This window comes from Ooceraea biroi, chromosome 10, assembly GCF_003672135.1.
Source record: "Ooceraea biroi isolate clonal line C1 chromosome 10, Obir_v5.4, whole genome shotgun sequence".
NCBI lineage: Eukaryota > Metazoa > Arthropoda > Insecta > Hymenoptera > Formicidae > Ooceraea > Ooceraea biroi.
Window position 1 is genome coordinate 7,725,085 of NC_039515.1, and position 18,385 is coordinate 7,743,469.

The 18,385-nt window shown below is 40.2% G+C and overlaps 1 protein-coding gene across 2 annotated transcripts in view; it reads right to left on the reverse strand.

Moving 5' to 3' along the window:
• LOC105283746 (sterile alpha and TIR motif-containing protein 1) overlaps window positions 1-18,385 on the reverse strand; it is a 101,716-nt gene that overhangs the window by 48,004 nt on the left and 35,327 nt on the right. Inside the window, exon 1 of one of the 2 annotated variants that reach the window (XR_894738.2) lies at window positions 12,341-12,443. The exons of the other annotated variant lie outside the window; for it this stretch is intronic. The gene's annotated coding sequence lies outside the window, so the exon portion shown is untranslated. Of the gene's footprint in view, window positions 1-12,340; window positions 12,444-18,385 lie in introns of those variants that run through there. 2 annotated transcript variants of the gene reach the window in all.

Here is an 18,385-nt window from a genome sequence, read left to right on the forward strand (position 1 = left end):
ATTAACGGCGAAACTCTATGATATTTACTTCCCCAATTTTCCTCAAAGCAGGCTTTATTGCTTGAATGTCATTGATCATTTAGGCATCATTGGTTGAGAATCGCAATTTTATTAGCATTATCTAGTAAAATTACTTTCCAAAAAGAACTACAATACTGCAATAACATTATTGTACAATTCTGCGGTACTTGTGTTAAGTTAAAGAAATTGTATAGACCGCATTATGCTTGCGCAAGATAAAAAATAAAAAGAAAAGTAAAATCGAGGGCCGTCTTTTGTCTGGCGTGCAGAGATGCGGTCGCCATTGTCGATCTGGAACACGGTGCACTTTCCAAAAGAGGATCCCGAAAGGAAAGGGTGATGGTCGTATTGAAGGGAACAGAAATTCGGCCGTGGTGACTCATGGGGCCCCGGCAGCTCGCGCGCGACATTCGCGCGCTTGGAAATGCACGAACGAGGAGCGACGCAATAAGCGGGACGCACGGGTTCCCATAGCAGGGGCCGGGGCAACCTCGGCTGCGAATGCCGATGAGTCATGAAGGAATTCCAGCCGCGTGAACACGATCAGGCCCCGAGAGAAGAGACAGAAAGAGAGAGAGAGATAGGGTTCTCGGTTCCCTCCCTCACCTCTGGGTCAGTAGACTCGGACTGTTGCGTATCTACTCGCATGTTTTGGCGACGGTACGTGCGTGCGTGCGTGCGTGGTTGATCAATTTCGCGCTGCGAGACGAGACTCAATTCTGGCGAATATTTATGTTTTTATATCTGAAAATATACTTATATTTTATCTTAGGAAATATTTAATACATTTTATGTAATTTTATTGGCTTATTTCGTAGCTTTGTATCTTCCGTGTTTTCGCACGAATTTTTTGGAATAATCATCATCGAATTGCGATATAAATTACGAGATATATCGAATTCATTTCGTATTTTTTACGCCTTACATTTCTCAAAATGCAGAACGCAGGGGACAATGAAATGCGAATAAAATGTCATCTTTTCAGAGCGATTTTCCGACAAGTTCTCATTCGTTTGCTTTCGAAGTCGTAATTCCCGAGCAGCCACCTTCGAGTGACGTACTTTCGCAGTCATACGAGAGCGCGTAGAGTCGATTAGATTAGTTGTCGACAGAGACAATGAAACGAGGCGTAAAAAGGGATGCTTGAAAAATTCACGCGGATGCGCCGAGTGCATTCCTCGCACAAGGGGCGCGGACGCATGCGGAACGCGTCGTCGTGACTCATCGCGGCGACTTTGCGAGCGTTGCGTCGCGTTGCGTCGCGTCACATCGCGAGAGTCGAATGCCCGTCTCGTCTTGCGTGTCGTTACACCGTGCATACATGACAGTACTAGGGATCGTTGCACCGTTACAATGACCAGACAACGTGACGAACGTTAGTACAGTGACTCTCACGCGAGTACAAACACGAACAAACAGAATCTCGCCCGCCGATCGCAACCCGCAAATCCTGTCCAAAGACTAAACGTGGTTTACCACGTGCGTAGAAATAAATAATGTATTTATTTAACGTGACGTAGCATATATTGAACGTCGCTTGCGTGTCGCTTTTATTTGTTACTCTGATTGTATTGGGTCGTCCGGAAAGTTCGTGCCGATTTTGAAGGAAAATTCAAAGGCAACATTTTTTTATGTCGATAAATATTTATTGACTTATGTATGCACCGTTTTGTTTCACAACCTTTGTCCATCTTTCACGCAACTGGAAGATTCCATTCTCCCAGAACTTCTTAGGTTTCTCGGCGAAAAACTCCTCAAGGTGGTTTTTTATGTCGATCAAAGAGTTGAAGTTCTTGCCGCTAAGAGAATTTTGCAAAGACCTAAATAAGTGAAAGTCTGAAGGTGCAATGTCTGGTGAATACGGTGGGTGAGGTAGCACATCCCAGCCAAACTCCAACAATTTTTGTCGGGTAGTCAAAGAAACATGAGGTCTGGCATTGTCCTGATGGAACACGACGCCCTTCTTATTAGCTAATTCTGGACGTTTTTCCTGAATCGCTGTCTGTAATTCGTCCAGTTGCGAGCAGTACTTATCTGCATTTATCGTTTGGTTGTGTGGTAGGAGCTCATAATATAGGATTCCTTTCCAATCCCACCAGACACGGAGCATGACTTTTTTTGGATGAAGGCCGGCTTTCGGAGTGGTTAATGCTGATTCATTTCGCTTACCCCAGGATCTTTTTCGTTCTACATTGTTGTAAATGATCCATTTTTCGTCACCCGTCACTAATTGCTTCAAAAATGGTACGTTTTCGTTGCGCTTGTACAGCGAGTCGCAGATGGAAATGCGATCCATTAAATTTTTTCGGCCAAATTATGCGGAACCCATACATCATAGCGACTTACGTAACCAAGCTTCACTACATGATCGTGGACAGTGGTTTTCGATATTTTCAGTATCTCTGCTAATTCACGTGTCGTGTAGCGCGGGTTATTCTCGATCAGTGTCTTGATTTGGTCATCATCAGTAGTAGAGGGTCTGCCCGAGCGTTCTTGGTCTTTAAGGTTAAAATCACCAGCTCTAAACTTAGCGAACCACTTACGTACGGTTCTTTCAGCTAAAGCGCCTTCTCCGTAAACAGAACATATCGAATTTGTTGCTTGTGAGGCATTTTTGCCTTTCCGGTAATAGAAAAGCATCAAGTGTCTAAAATGTTCTTTGTTTTCTTCCATCTTGAAAAGAGTACAAAACTGACACGAATCAATTAATCTGAAACAACTTTTTTCCTAAAGATGCGTTGAAATGTCACCTTTAAGCATATGTATATAAATCGTATGTTTTCAATAACATTGATATATTCAGATATGTTCCAACGCCATCTATTAAAAATCGGCACGAACTTTCCGGACGACCCAATAATATAAGCGTACAGAAAATATAAATTGTTATGTTTCTTCGGAGAGAGTACCTTGAACTTTATTCCTTGCAGAATTATCCGCGCGTTTTCTCTTGTCTTTTTTATTCGCCTCTAAAATATTTTCCGCAGATTTCTTCACGCCGGAACGAGAAATCGATCCGCGAATTCGCGGGCCGAGATTTTCGTGAGATAAATACGTGTTTGTACAAACCCAAACGGCGGGACACGCCGCGATATAAAGGACTCTCGGCAGAGAAATGGTGGAGATCCAGTCTACCGGCGATTCAAATGGAAATTAAAGGAGCACTCACCTGAAACAGAGAAAAAAGGGGTTTTTTAGTTACACGATCGCGTCGCGGGGCGAATTATAATATGAATAGGCGAGACGAGACGTATCGGACCCCGTTTAATCACGAACCCCCGATGTCCTACGCCCACCGCGTGTCCTCTGCGGACGTCACGCGACGGCCAGAAATTAAATGAATTATGCGAACGACGGAAAGTACATTTTTCTTCTGCCTTTTGCTCGCGACTGAATTACGACCGACGATCGACGAACCCGCGAAGTTTATTTATGATGAAAAGGTCCAGAAGAAACACGAAATGTAAAGGTTCCTAAGGTTTTAATTACATCTGCGATCTTCCACGTTGACTTTATCTCTTTAAGTATGTTAAAATTCGTTGTCGCCTTTAATAAAATTCCTTTATTAAAATTGTTTTTACAGCAAAATGAAAAGAGATGATAGCGCTGAACTTGTACTTGTCTCTTAAATCGATCGCTAAAAAACACCTCGATAAAGCACACTTTACTCGGCTTGTTCCTTTAATTGCGAATAACAAACGCGGCGGAATAACGATCGCATCGTATTTACGAAACAGCTCGTATACATGTACCGGATAAAACGAGAAGTGGTTAATAAAGCGAGACCACGACGACGACGGCGAAATTAAAAAAAGGAAGACGCTAAAAGCACGTGGGCGTCGCTAATCAACGAGCGACGGCGCCACTCGAAGCAGATTATCAACCTGCGAGCTCGAGGTGCGCCGATAAAAATGTACAACAGAGAGGTACAGGAAGAGGACGAGAGAGCGAGAAACGAGATCCTGTAAACTCGGCGATGTAAATGACCGCGCGATCGCGCTCGGTTACGTCAGGGATTCGGCAGGCATATCGCGCCTTTTTACGACGCGCGCGTAACAAGACACCCAGTAGAGAGAATCGCTGGCGCGACTCGCAGCATCCTGAGAGCGTTAATTTCGGATTTGCAGAAATAACAGGGTTGCCCAGTTCATTTGGGACTTGGAAAATCATGATCGTCGGAATAATTATCAGAAATTACAGAAATAAAAACAATTTTATAGTATGTATGAGGAAAACAAAAATGCAATTTGAACTATCAAAGTGAAAAAGTGTAAAAACCTTTTAACAGGAATAATTTTATAATGGCAAACTTTGTCTTATCGAAATAGTAAATTTTGCATTTTCTGTTTTCTCGTCTAATTTATTCAGAATAATTAAAGTTATATAATTGAGAAACTGCGGCTACTGCAAATGATAAATATTATTACAGAAAAATATGCTGTGGAACGGGTCGTACAAGCACGGTTACATCGAAATGTTAATTCGATGTGCAGCGAGTGTTTGCAGGATCGTTACAAAGCGCGAAATAACACGCCGCTTCTATCGAACACGCAAGTCAATTACTTTGTTTTCTTCAATTTACATCTCTTATTCGTGTTCTACGTTCGATAATAGTAATCGTTGCAGGTATCATAAACTCAATGATGCAAGATTCCCTCGAAATGGTCTGTAATGAGCTTTTTGCCGTCTGCCAACTGCGCGATTAAGACAACATGATTGAGCGCTTAATATTATAAAACCTATAAGGAAATAGTAAGACAAAAACGATGACGTTCTTGCAACACTCGAATGTATCATAAATCGTTCCACCATAATACAATTAATAAAACCAAATTATTGCAGTCATCTTTTCTTAAAACAATGATGGTCGTAGGAGGATATTTTAACTGCAGAAAAAAAACGCGAGATATGACGAGGAGCGTCCTTGGGAGGCCACGCTCTAAAACTCGCGCGGTGGTTTTAGAGTGCGTCAATATTATGCGTCCAAGAATAAATACGGTGACGAAAAAGAAAACGACGGTGATGGCGGCGATGTCGCCTGAATTCCTTTCGCAAAGACTGCTCCGAAGCGTCGCGACGAAGCATCGGCAGCATCGCGTGTTATTATACATGCAGCTTGCATAAAGTTGAACCAGCCAATCGCCAGCTGCAACGCTAACGGATTAACGGGATGCACTTTAAAACGCAGGCTTCTTGCGCCTATAAGAAGTATTTCATAATCACACTCTGACATAAAAATGAATATCCTGGATAAACATTTCCGCTATCCGTTGATCAAATTGATAAAAAGAATGTTTCCATGATATTCTCATGTGCCCCATAAAACATAGATTAGCGAAGAACGTTCAGCCTCACAAACAATCGACACGAGCAAAACCGTTAATTTAAGCGGCGACTTCAAAGAAGCTGCCTCAGCTCGCATCTGTCTCAATAAATTCAGAATAAAATAAAAAAACTGGGTTTTTTGGCAAAGATATTAAGTAATGCTTGCTCACGTTTGGCGCTATAGGATAAAAGAAGTTTTGCAAATATTGGAGATAGTAATTAAATGAAAATTAAACGATATTGCGATCATCCGTTTACAGTTTCGTTCGACGAAAATAGATGATTTCGATCTCTTTACTGATTTTTTTTCAATTTTATTTTATTTCATAAGATACGATTCCACGCACTAAATATATAACCACAATATCGCCGGCAACGTTCTTTTATCCATTTTCCCGAAAGCGATGATTCACAGATGACATTTGCACTCCGCAATTAAAGACACTCGCACGTGTCGCGTTGCATTCGATTTGCGTGATATTTCTGCGACAACAGAAATACGATTCGATGGCTAGGCTACATCAAGAAGACATTCGATGCCGACCAGCCAGATTTACGTCGTATTAATTACGTCGTATGTGAGCGGGTAGGTATCGTCATTTAATACATGTGTACGATCGAGACGAACTCGAAGCTGATAATTAAAAAAGAAAAGAAAAAGTGCCAATCTCGAGCGATATAAATTGACTTTTTGAGGCGATGTTCGGATAAAATCTGCAATGACCTTTTCGAATAATATTCCCACGCGAGACTCCGCGTAGACGTTATGTAATACTCTTATAATCCGATTCCGTAATAAGTTTGGATTTTATCACTGTGTAATTATTACATCCTCCGGATTGCGTCCCACTTGGATTTTAATTATTGTTGCTCCATTATAATCACACGATCGAAATAATTCTCTTCATCAGTCTTACGAAAATCGAGTCAAATATCGAGAATTACGTAATCCTAAAATATTGTACTTATACAAATATGTTTATTGATGCCATCTATAAGCAATACTTTGTCATAATTTAATGCTCTTATTACTCATACAAAATTAACAGAACGTTTTAAATAATAACCTTTTAATATATTAAAGAAGAGAAGAACAAAGAGAAGAAAATATCAGATAGAGATTACATTATGATATACCATATTTAAAACTTTTTAAGTGTGTGTGTGTGTGTGTGTGTGTGTGTAGATATATATATATCCCTTAGCTGGCACATGGGGTCCTGAGAGACCCCAGCCTAGTTCGACTGTAAATTTTAATATTTGAACGTACGTAAACTTGAAATACTTCTTAAATAAACAGCTTAAATTGAAAAAAAAACATAACCACTTTTATTCAAATATCACCAATGCAACCTTCAGAATAAATACCTTTTTTTAAACCGAAAAAATCAAACTATTTTTTTTATAATAGTGTTATGACTCCAGAGTATGTCATTAAAATTTTAGCTCTTAATATGAAAAATTGAAAAAATAACAAATTTTTGAATGAAAACTGACATTTTTCACGCTTTTTCGACAAAATCCATTTTTTTGTATACTTAACCTTCAATTTTTTAAAAATTTACTATAGGATCTTCTATAAGAATACTTTAGGAGTATCTCCTAATTTTTGAAAGTAATTATATATTTATTTACAATAGTTACAAATGAATGTACTGTTGGGGTCCTACAGGACCCCAGTGTGCCATGTGATTTGGCTGCAGTGTGCCAGCTAAGGGATATATATCGAAAGAGAGAGAGAGAGAGAGAGAGAGAATATATGTTTAAAATGTATTTCCTTAAATAAGTCGAAATAAGTCATAATCTTCAAATCTCTTTCTCTTACTTACTTTTTGTAAATTGTCTTAAATTTATTATTACATTACTTCTAATTCAGCTTTTACGCGATGCAGTAGCAATCATCGCATTAAGTTTATACGAACGATCGTTCACAGGCGAGCCCGGAATTCCGCAACTGCATCTGCACCAATCCTTAAATGTGAATGATACTTAGGCCAGTCGGTCCCCCTCAACCCTCCTGTCGGATTATGGCCGCAGATTAAATGCATCCGGTCCGACACGCGTGGCACTCGTGGAAAAAGCGCCGCGTATTCCGTAAGAAGCGACCGCCCGTTAGATTCCCGGAAACGTCGCGTATTATCGGTATTTTCAGACGACCAATAAAGTAATAAAGAATAAGGCAATCACCGTCTCTGTAACGGGATTTCCATCGCCTATCGAAGCCATATAGAGGCGACAATCTTGCATTTTAAGCACACGTTTAGCGACCGGCTGATTTTTATTTCGACTTGTCTACGCGACTGCCTCGTATCACCTTTCTATATCGATTATTATATTATGCAAACGCAAGAGTGACATTTAACGGTAAATGTGGGGGATATAATGAGGGAGAAATTATAGATCGATAAAAAATAAAGTCGATTCCTATTCCACGCAACGAATTAATTATACGTCAAAGCGAGATACCATAAATTTCCATCACGATGTTAACGAAAAACGGCGCTGCGTCTCCCAACTCTCGGCAATTTAGTGCGTTACGTTTAATGACTGATCGCTTGATTGCCTCAACGAGACCACTCTGTTTATCTTCCTTTTTATATACATGCTCACTTCGAGGAGAAAAGGAAAGAGACCTTAAAAGCAGATAGAACTAAACAAAAAATAATATATTTAATTAATACTCGCGACAATTTTCTAATTAATCGATGCTATCTCATTTTCTCTTGTACAAAACAAATAATATCTTTAAACCAAGATTTTTATATAGATTAAGTTTCATGTAAAAGTTCTCATTGTTAATGAGCGAATTTAATTTTGTATATAAAAATTTCGATACTAGAGAAAATTAAATTTAGAATTACGTTATAATTTGGTTACAGCAATCAGGACTATTCTTTTTAAAATGACATGTTTCTTAAAATTATATATTGAATCGTGAAATTTGTATAACAATTTTCTGACGCTGCAGCTTCCCAAAATTTCGATAAAGATAAATTAGTTAAGTGAATTTTATAGTCAAATTTATAATTTATAATTTAAATATTCTAAATTGCAAACGATATATGATATAATATTTCCAATATACAATCCAATAAATTTGTGCGATCAAAGTCTCTTATTAAAATTTTCGGCAGGCGAGATAAGTGCAGTTAACGCTTCTGAACAGAGATGGACAATCGCACAGAGAGAACGAAAGGGACAGGGTGTAGAGAAGAAAAGATCCGAGTGCCGCCCACGAGAGCGGATGCCGGGTCGGCGGGGTCACCTCTCCAGCAAAATGAATCTTTTATGCCTCTCTTATGCCAGAGTCGCTTTTACGGCGCCCCTTCGCGTCCTCGAGAACGTTCCGTTCTCTCTCCAGACAAGAAGAGAGAAGTCGGCTCGGTCGGGCCATCGATTAATCCATATGATAGCGACGACTGAATGAGATCGGAGCACGAGTCAAATTAATTCTGACTCGTGTGCGCGAAAAGAAATATTTAAGCAACTATTTAAGTAACCCCAAATTATTCTTCAATATTTTTAAAAATCAATAACGTTTTTGAATGCAAGAGAATTTTTGTTTTGTATTACATCGTAAATCGTAGATCAAGTACATTAAATATGGAATTTGAATTTCATATTGCAAATTCAAAATAAAAATTTCTTATATATTTGATAATCTTGCAATCTCGTATATTTTAAAATAGTTTTATTGCTATTAGAACACATGAAATCCGCGAATTATACAATACGAAAATATTAATATAAAATATGGCCCCGCACATATAATGGAGGATACTTCTCGAATAACAGCGAGAGCGAAGTTTAACGCGGAGATAAATGCAGATGCGTAGAGTATTTGTACTATCGCCGCAAGGGCTTAAATTATGAATGACCGCGGTCTAGCATGACAGGCTGGAAAAGGGTGATTTATCGTGAGCCTCGAGAGGAAGCGACCGCGGCCTACAAAAATTCTCGACTCCCTTCGGGCTATTTCGGACACGAGCCGTGGCGGCGGCTTTCCTAATTCGAGGTCTCGTCCGCTTCGCGCGCGCGGAGGAGTCGAGCGCCGCCGCGAGTATCAGCATTCTACCTCTTCCTCTCTCTCTCTCTCTCTTTCTCATACAGTACATTGATATTAATGTCGTTCCGACACACGCGGCCGTGGGGCATCCATTTAATGAGAACGATCGTCGCCCGTGTGCCACGAGCCACCCTATTATCCAATTCAACAACGCGACCCCTCGTGTCCTGCGTCGCTTTCTAATTGCCTATCAACAGAATTCCGAGAGGTGTCTTCTTCAAATCTTGTACTACATAAATGATATGATAAGAAAAATATATAATTAACGAAACTATATTTATAGTTTTATCTATTTTATATCTGTAAAAATTAATTTATTTATAATTAAAAAAATTACGATTTAAATTAAATTAAATTCGTTAAATTAAGATTGGTATATTATTTTTGTATTAAGTCACATATTAAATATATTATTAAATACACATTAAGTACAATTCTTTAAGATCCCATCGTCATCTCAAAAGTGGCAAATAATGCATACAAAGTCATTACTAATATACCGTCTCGTCGCGATAAAACTGAATGAAAAATAATAGAGCGTGAAAGAGACACTAACGAGACCAGACCAGACGAGACAAATGCTTTTCTACTACGAGGAAACCATTCTAAATATAACGAGACCTAAATACAATGTTGCAGACAGCGAGCGAACGATGCAGCGCCGAGATCTTTGCGATCTGCGAGAGAATTCTATTCAAAGAGCAGTTTATAATTCTCTCGGTATGTATATTTTAAATCTTAACCATTATTCTACTAGTCTTGTTACCCTTTGCGAGAATCACGCGCAGATAACCGTCTTGAATCACGGAAGTGCGTTTTTGCACATTAGCATTCATGGAAAGCAGGAAAAAGTTGTTCCATATCAACGCGAAAGAGGTAATTGGCGTTTCCATCTCGCGGTAATTAAAACGACACGCACGTAAATTTAACGTCCGCGACGTCCACGTTGACGGAAAAAAAAAGAGGGAACTGTTTCGCACAGCTGCGCGAGTAAGACAAGAGTTTAATAAACCAGCCGAGAGAAGGGACTTAAGGGGGGAGCCTGCTTTAGAACGCTGAAAATAAGGTATATTTTACGAATTGTTTTTGGAGAAACTATACAGCGGATCATTATAAAACTTTGATGCATTTATTAGTACATGTTTAAAGATAAACAAAATTATTTTTTTATTTGAATATATCGCTTGTAGAGGTCGTCCTGGAGAAATCTTAGTGCAGCCGCGTCGCCGGCATTGCAAATTGCTGAGCATTCTCCTGCCTCCAAATTTCGTCTAAACTGAAAAATTGAAATATGTTCTCGTTATTTATGAATTCCCATCGTCGATGAACCAAAGAGAGAAGAAAAAAATTGAAAAGTGCCAAAATGGTGGAGCTTAGAACACAAAAGTACGATTTTTAGGCAAAGTTTTTGAACTTTTTCATGCAAAAATAATTGTTTAACTTAATGTTTTTATGAATATTAAAGGTTCATCGACGGTGGGAATTCATAAATAACGAGAAAATATTTCAATTTTTCAGTTTGGATGAAATTTGGAGGCGGGAGAATGCTCACCAATTTACAATGCCGGCTGCACTAAGATGCCTCCAGGACGACCTCTACAGGCATATATTCAAATAAAAAAATAATTTTTTTCATCTTTAAACATGTACTAATAAATGCATCAAAGTTTTATGCATTTATTAGTACATGTTTGAAGATAAAAAAAATTATTTTTTTATTTGAATATATCGCTTGTAGAGGTCGTCCTGGAGAAATCTTAGTGCAGCCGCGTCGCTGGCATTGCAAATTGCTGAGCATTCTCCTGCCTCCAAATTTCGTCTAAACTGAAAAATTGAAATATGTTCTCGTTATTTATGAATTCCCATCGTCGATGAACCAAAGAGAGAAGAAAAAAGTTCAAAAGTGCCAAAATGGTGGAGCTTAGAACACAAAAGTACGATTTTTAGGCAAAGTTTTGGAACTTTTTCATGCAAAAATAATTGTTTAACTTAATGTTTTTATGAATATTAAAGGTTCATCGACGGTGGGAATTCATAAATAACGAGAAAATATTTCAATTTTTCAGTTTGGATGAAATTTGGAGGCGGGAGAATGCTCACCAATTTACAATGCCGGCTGCACTAAGATGCCTCCAGGACGACCTCTACAGGCATATATTCAAATAAAAAAATAATTTTTTTCATCTTTAAACATGTACTAATAAATGCATCAAAGTTTTATAATGATCCGCTGTATAGTTTCTCCAAAAAAATTCGTAAAATTCTACCTTATTTTCAACGTTCTAAAGCAGGCTCCCCCCTTAACTGCGGACGCCATTACATAAGTCATCACCAGCTGTTCGCGGGGCTCGTCGTCAAAAAAAGAGTGCAGCTCGCCAGAAAAGTCAGCACGTGAATGTGGCGATGCGCCAGGGAAGTCGAAAAATACATCGTGGCAACGCGCGTGTCGCCTTCTTCTCGCCTCGTGTCACCCCCCTGCAAGAAGCCTCATCTTCGCACGTCGCACCTCGCGTCGGTCACGTTCACGGCCGATCGTCCGATTCAATCCCAAACGCGAGGAGCATGAGCCCCATTTCCGCTCGATAAGCTGTTAATGGCCCATTGCATGTAATGCAACTGCGTATACAGGATATCCCGAGCTTAATTCTGATGCAGATATCGCCTCGATATCGAATTGATTCTTTCTCGAGAAAACGACAAGATCTGGCTGTCGATGAAACGTGAAATGAGAATAAAACGAGAATCCAAGAAATTTCGTGGATGCAATCCGCGTAAATGTGATTCTCTCTTTTTAAAGAGAGAAATTAAATCGCAGATAAAGTGATTAAATGGAATATTATTGGACTATTAAATGGAATATTAAATTTCGTGATCATTTCAATGAAAAGCGCGTTTCCACGTAACTTCTGGCGCGGGTGAAGCTGTTACCTTCGTGTGAAGACCCGAGAAAAAGGTACGCCGAGGCGCGGAATACGACGACATGTTGATCTTGTTGACGACCATGGTCATTCTAGCTGCCAGCTAGCTTCCCTCGCCGCGATCCCTCGATCTGACGTCCAAAATCTCCTTTTATCCGACCGATGACGTTGCGTCTCCTTTCTCGCGTAACATCGACGACGCGCGATTCCGCGCGCCGAGAAACGAGCAGCACGTTGCCTCTGCTCGTGCTCGTCTCTATCGGGTGTACTTATCCGCAAGCTCCGCACAGCAAGAGCGCTGTGACCATTTCAGAGTCCTCGCTGGGCAATTCTAGCGTCGCTGGAAAGATCATCAGCGGCTCGACGGACAGCACCACCGGCAGTGATCCGAGGAGAGCTCCAAGCGTGCTGCTGATCGCGGACAAAAGTCCGGCGGATTGGCAGTAAACGGGTTTCCGTTATCGGAATTCGCGATGGCGCAAGAAATCTTTTCGCGTATCGCCGCTACGTGGACTTCTTCGTTGACGGTCGCCACGCGAGGATGCTTCCACGTGTGCGATGGTACCAAATAAAGCAAAACCGCTGGAAGATATTCCGAAGAGCGGCAGGCGATTGCTCAATTTCAGAGACTTGTATTTACCCCTGAAGTTCAAAGTACACCAAAAAGAAGACTTCCTTCTTGATCACCGCTTCTCTAGGATCTCTTCAAAGTCTACTGAGTCATTAAGCGGAGCTTCAGCCGAATAGATGGATCTCTAAGGACCGCAAAGACCTCGCAGCACTCGTCAAGCTTGAAACTCGTTTCCAGCCTAGTCTCCTATCGGATTCCTGCGGATGAACCGCGAGAGACTTCCTCTTTGAGAACTACCGCTCGAGTACACCTTGAGGAGGCTCGGTGAAAGTTGGCGACCGTTTGCCAAAGAACATCAGGCGGATCTTCGCGTCGGAGAGGCACCGCAAGAAGCTGCCTGCCGCGAAGCGTATCTCGAGAGGAAATTCCAAGCGAGAATCGCGGAAGCACCAGCGAGACTGCGGGACCCCTTCAAGTTGGAGCACGCGAGAGTACTGAAGGAACGCGCGCCGAAGCGGTGCTATATATAGCCTCCCTACCCCGAGTCGGACCCGAACCGAGCCTCTTCAGGTTTGCGGGACGCCGCGGAACGCCACCGGACAGTTGCGGCGGTGTTACCGTGACCTTCGAACCCGGAGGGATGTGTCGAGGGATACCTCGAGGAGGGATAGAGCGCCGGCCATTGGAGACTGGACAGGACGAAGCGCCGTGGTAGGGTGATCAGAGGCTGGCCGGTCACTCGAGACACGAACGATGACGACGAGATCGATCTGCAGCTCGCTCACTCGCGCGCTCACGCTGCGATATGTTGATCTGATGTAGCGTGAGAGTGACCAATGTCGACGCGGAAAGTGGGAGACGTCATCAGTTATGGGTGCGGGGTGACGAATATCTATCCGTTACGGAGGCACATAGGACGGCGATGATCCTCGATACGACGGCGAAATGATTTTATGACGATACAAAAAATAAATGTATAGAAGAAAGTCTCCGATTATGAGATACCATATCGATTTTGCCGAATGTAAGGAAATCTATAGGCAGAATTTTAAAATTTAATACGTTCTCTTGAAGAGAATTTAGTAAGCTTTAGGTTGGTCAAATGAAAAATCGAATTTTAATATTATTTTTTCTGAAAATTAAAACAATTTGAAAAAAGAGCTTTACGCAGGATCGAGAAAGTGTGCTCCTAATATAAGATACCTCGAGAAATCGGTGTTAAAAGTGCAAAATTCATCAGTATTGCAATTAAAAAACTTTAGTAGATAGTGTTATAAAAATACTGCTGCCACAGCCTTCGCCAAATCTTCACGATTCCACTGTCGACGCTTCCTCGTATCTCTAACCTCCATAGTCAGATTCTATAAAAATTAAATACACAAAACTTCGTAATATAAATTCGTATTAACTTTTCTTTAACCTTAACGTAGTATTTTCTTTCTTTTTATTACACTACATAATCTTCATATTCGAGCAATAATTATCTCATATTAAGAGTACCCTGAATATCTCATTATACGAGCCACGCGCCTAGCGGTTCCGCGATCATGAAATCTAACTTCTACAATTAAGCAATTCAACAAATCGCGTATTTTCCTGTTACTACGATTCTACTCTATCATTGCATACTGAATTTATTGCCAACCATTTCTTTATTATATAATAAACAAGGTTTAAAGACTTACCTCAAGTTCCTTTGACATGTTCACAATTTCACAAACCTTTTCTTGCAAAGGCTAAACGCAATAACGAACAATGAATTTTTCACTAAATACATTTTACACCAAGAGTAATAAGTTTATGGTGGAACTAACAGATGGTGCTCAATAGTTTAGCAGAAACCCCATTATCTCATATTAGGAGCATATCTCATAATGGGGGATTCTCCTCTATCGCTAGAACGAAATCTGGAATAATCTTGAAAGCGTGTAATCGCTGGCAAGCAATTATAATGTAAAAATGTTAATTATTTATTTATATTCCCGATTATATTGAGATACATATTTAAATTCTTTTTATTTACGTTTATTACTAGTTGCAAAAAATCGGCGATGTTTCTGCAAAATCGCCGGCTATATTGGACGATACGAGATCTCGAGCGTAACGAGCTTACGCTCGCAAATCACTTGGATTTTGCAGAATTTCAAAGTTCGGTTTTCAACGTGTTGTTGATTAATTTACCTACATTTATTCTCGACGTCTACATTCAAATTAGAATTTAACTTGCGTAATTTCCTGTTTCAGAGTGTTACAGGGTTAAGAAGTGAAACTTCTTGTTTGGATACGCGTTCCTCGAAGCCGACATGCGCCGAAACGTCGTCACATGTGTACATTTCTGTTTTTTCACTTTACAATTAAGAGACATGAACGTCATCGATTTTTCATAGCGCTTTTCGCCGAAGCTTTCCGCGCGTCACGCGGAGGCGGATCACCGGGAATTCCCAAGGGACTCGATTTCGGTGGTTACGAGAAATCACACGAACGGGATCTGATTAAAGGAGGTCAAGGAATAATACACGCGCGAGAAATAGCGTGTCGGACGACGTGCTTTTTGCCAACTGAAACGAAATTCCAGCGGAATTGGAGCGGAAGCGAATTTCGCCGCGCTCAGCGACATAAGCTGGAATCGATTGATTGCGAAATCCGATGAAGCGACAACTGATAAATATACACAAGAAACACGTATCGAATTTATTGCGACGCATGGATCGATTTTTGCTGCAAAAGTTGCAAAATAATTTTGGTAACACATAAACACGAAATGCTGTTTCAAACTTTAGAGCTTTATTCCAAAATAAGAGATTTTCGTTTTAGTTGTATATGAAAAGCATTATCTCGAAAGTAAAATAAAAAAATATTACACGACGAATCCCATCACCAAGAAGATCGACAGCGTAGACAGGCTAGTAGGTGTCGATGAATCACAAGTTCGGGGCGTCTCGACGTCATTAATTCCCAACGACGAGGACGACGGCACCTATTTGCGACGTGCGCTCCGGAAAGAAAACGATAAGCGGCAACGGGAAGCGAGAAGAAAAAAGGAAAGCACGGCGACAGCGAGCTGTGCGTGCATTTATTTTCGCTCCTACGTGCGCGAGAATGTACAGGGTGTCCCACGAATCACCGGATATGTACGTTACCCCAAGTAGTAAAAGGAAACCAAGAAAACCAAGAAAAATTATACTTTGATCAAGAAGATCGTAAGAATTGCCTGTCACATTTATCAAATCCTAAATTGGTGGTTTTATCAAGTTTGACCCACGATTAGAAAATTGGAAACATTCAAAAATTATCGGAGTTGGAAAAAGTATAATTAAAAGTGATACAATATAAAAATGGAGTGTATATGAATAACTTGAAGATATATATACACAGACCACTAAATTTTGTGACTTCCTATTCAATTATTCCTTGAGAATAATTCCGACAAAAGCGCAATTAACATTCGATGTGAAATATTACTTATTAATTCCGAAATTATTGCGACATCCGAGGAAGATTCAATTCACACGTGAATTTCAAGAACTTGACTATATGATTTGATTACCTTCATAATTTTGTAACCGTTATTAACACACATCCCCGATACACGAGGCGTTTCAAAACCCGCAACTTCAATTAGAGTTTCTCATAGCATCTGCAATAAAAGAACACCGAGGTCCGGAACGTCGAATTGCTCGTGACGATTATGTCGATTGTTTGTACAAAGTCACTCGCGACTACTTCTGGCACGGTACACGTCAAAGTATTCGCCTCGTCACTCGCGTACTTTCACCACGCACAATTATTGTTCGAATTTCGAACTCGACACGTAGTTCAAATCAATCACGCAGATTATCCCATGAATTATTTACTTGGTGACGGGTGAACAATTACGAATGATAATTTCGTCACCGAGTGGAAGAGAACAGAAGAAGAAGAGAGGCGTTCTACCGGGAGCGCATTCTTCTCAAGCGGGCCAAGGCCGTACTTTTCGAGCGCGATTGCGAGTGCCTCCTTGCCCTTTCCAGCTCCAATTTAGGCTCGTTTCAACATTTCAGACAATTATGATATAAGTAATTGTTCTATCATGATATGCCTCATTGAATCACAAAATTAACTTCCAACTATTTTCTCTTCTTTCGTAATACATTTCTATAAGAATTATATACAATATAATTTTTTTTCTTTTCTTCCTGTAATTTCGTCTATGTTCCAAGTTCAATAAAAACGTCGTAAAAAGATTGTATAAATGTATAATGAGTTTATATGGAGAAGCTTACCCTTTTCTCTTTTTCTCTTGTTGTATCATATGTTAATAATTATTTCGTTGCATATATTCGCGCAGATCTCAATTTGTTCTCTTTTCTCACTGCACCAAACCTCTTGGAGATTTCTCCGGAAGAAATAATTTCCTGTTCAACTAAGTATCAGAGAAGTAGAACGAGATGTCGAGTGTTACTCGAACGGAAACCCGGAGGAATGATGTAGCCACAAAACAAGAGAGACAAATGCAAGGAACTGGATGGAGAAACCGAGACGAGAAGATGGTTAATCGCACGTAACGTGCATGATGGATGTGAATTGCTGCCGGTGGCAGTAATTTGCGCCTTTTTTCCTGCCTCCATCGCCCGCCACCTCTCCCTCGCCTGGTCGATCCATCTCTGTGTTTACTTATGTAATACTTGTGCAATAATCACCAATGTTTAAGTAATTGACTGCTCGCGGCAAATAACGCGGTGGCAGTCCCATGGAATTGCAGAAAGAAAGAAAGAACAAACGAGAAGCACACGCTTTGTCCCTTCTCGGCTGACTTGTCAAGCTTGACAGCCGACGCAGGATTTATGCTTGCGAGTTAATTTACAATATTTCCGCTTGCACTTTTCACAATTCCTAAGACAGCGTGATCAACCGCGTGAGAAATGAAAAAGCAAAGTGTTCTAGGAAAATGTTCTATGAACCCTTGTGCCAGTTGGACGAACCTTGTACTAATTAAAATGATCGCGAAATTTGATCGTGGCGTAAATTCGATGGATTATCTTAATCGAGGATCGATTTAATTGAATCTCGATTGACTGTATTCGCGTGAAAATCGCGGGAACATACTGGCATTCGATTATGCAATGCACTGTTCATTAAATCGCCCGCGTTAATCGTAATTACTTTGTATCATTAAAAGGGATCAACGAATAACAATAATCGACGGAGAATGTTTACGATCTAGATAAACATAACAAACATGATAATAATATGTATATACACAATAATAAAATGCAGAATGTATTTATGTAGAGTGAAATAAATGAATTGCAAACAGCAATGCGTAATCGTGATTAAATAATAAATCGCGATAGATGCGAACAAGCATCCGAATGCAGAATAATAATCGTAAACTTACGCGAGCAAACGCGAAATGAATCGATCACGCAATCCAAGCGTCGCGTTCCTGCAAATAGCGCTCTATAGCGTGATTTTATTAGAGATCAAATCCGTGAGTTTATTGTT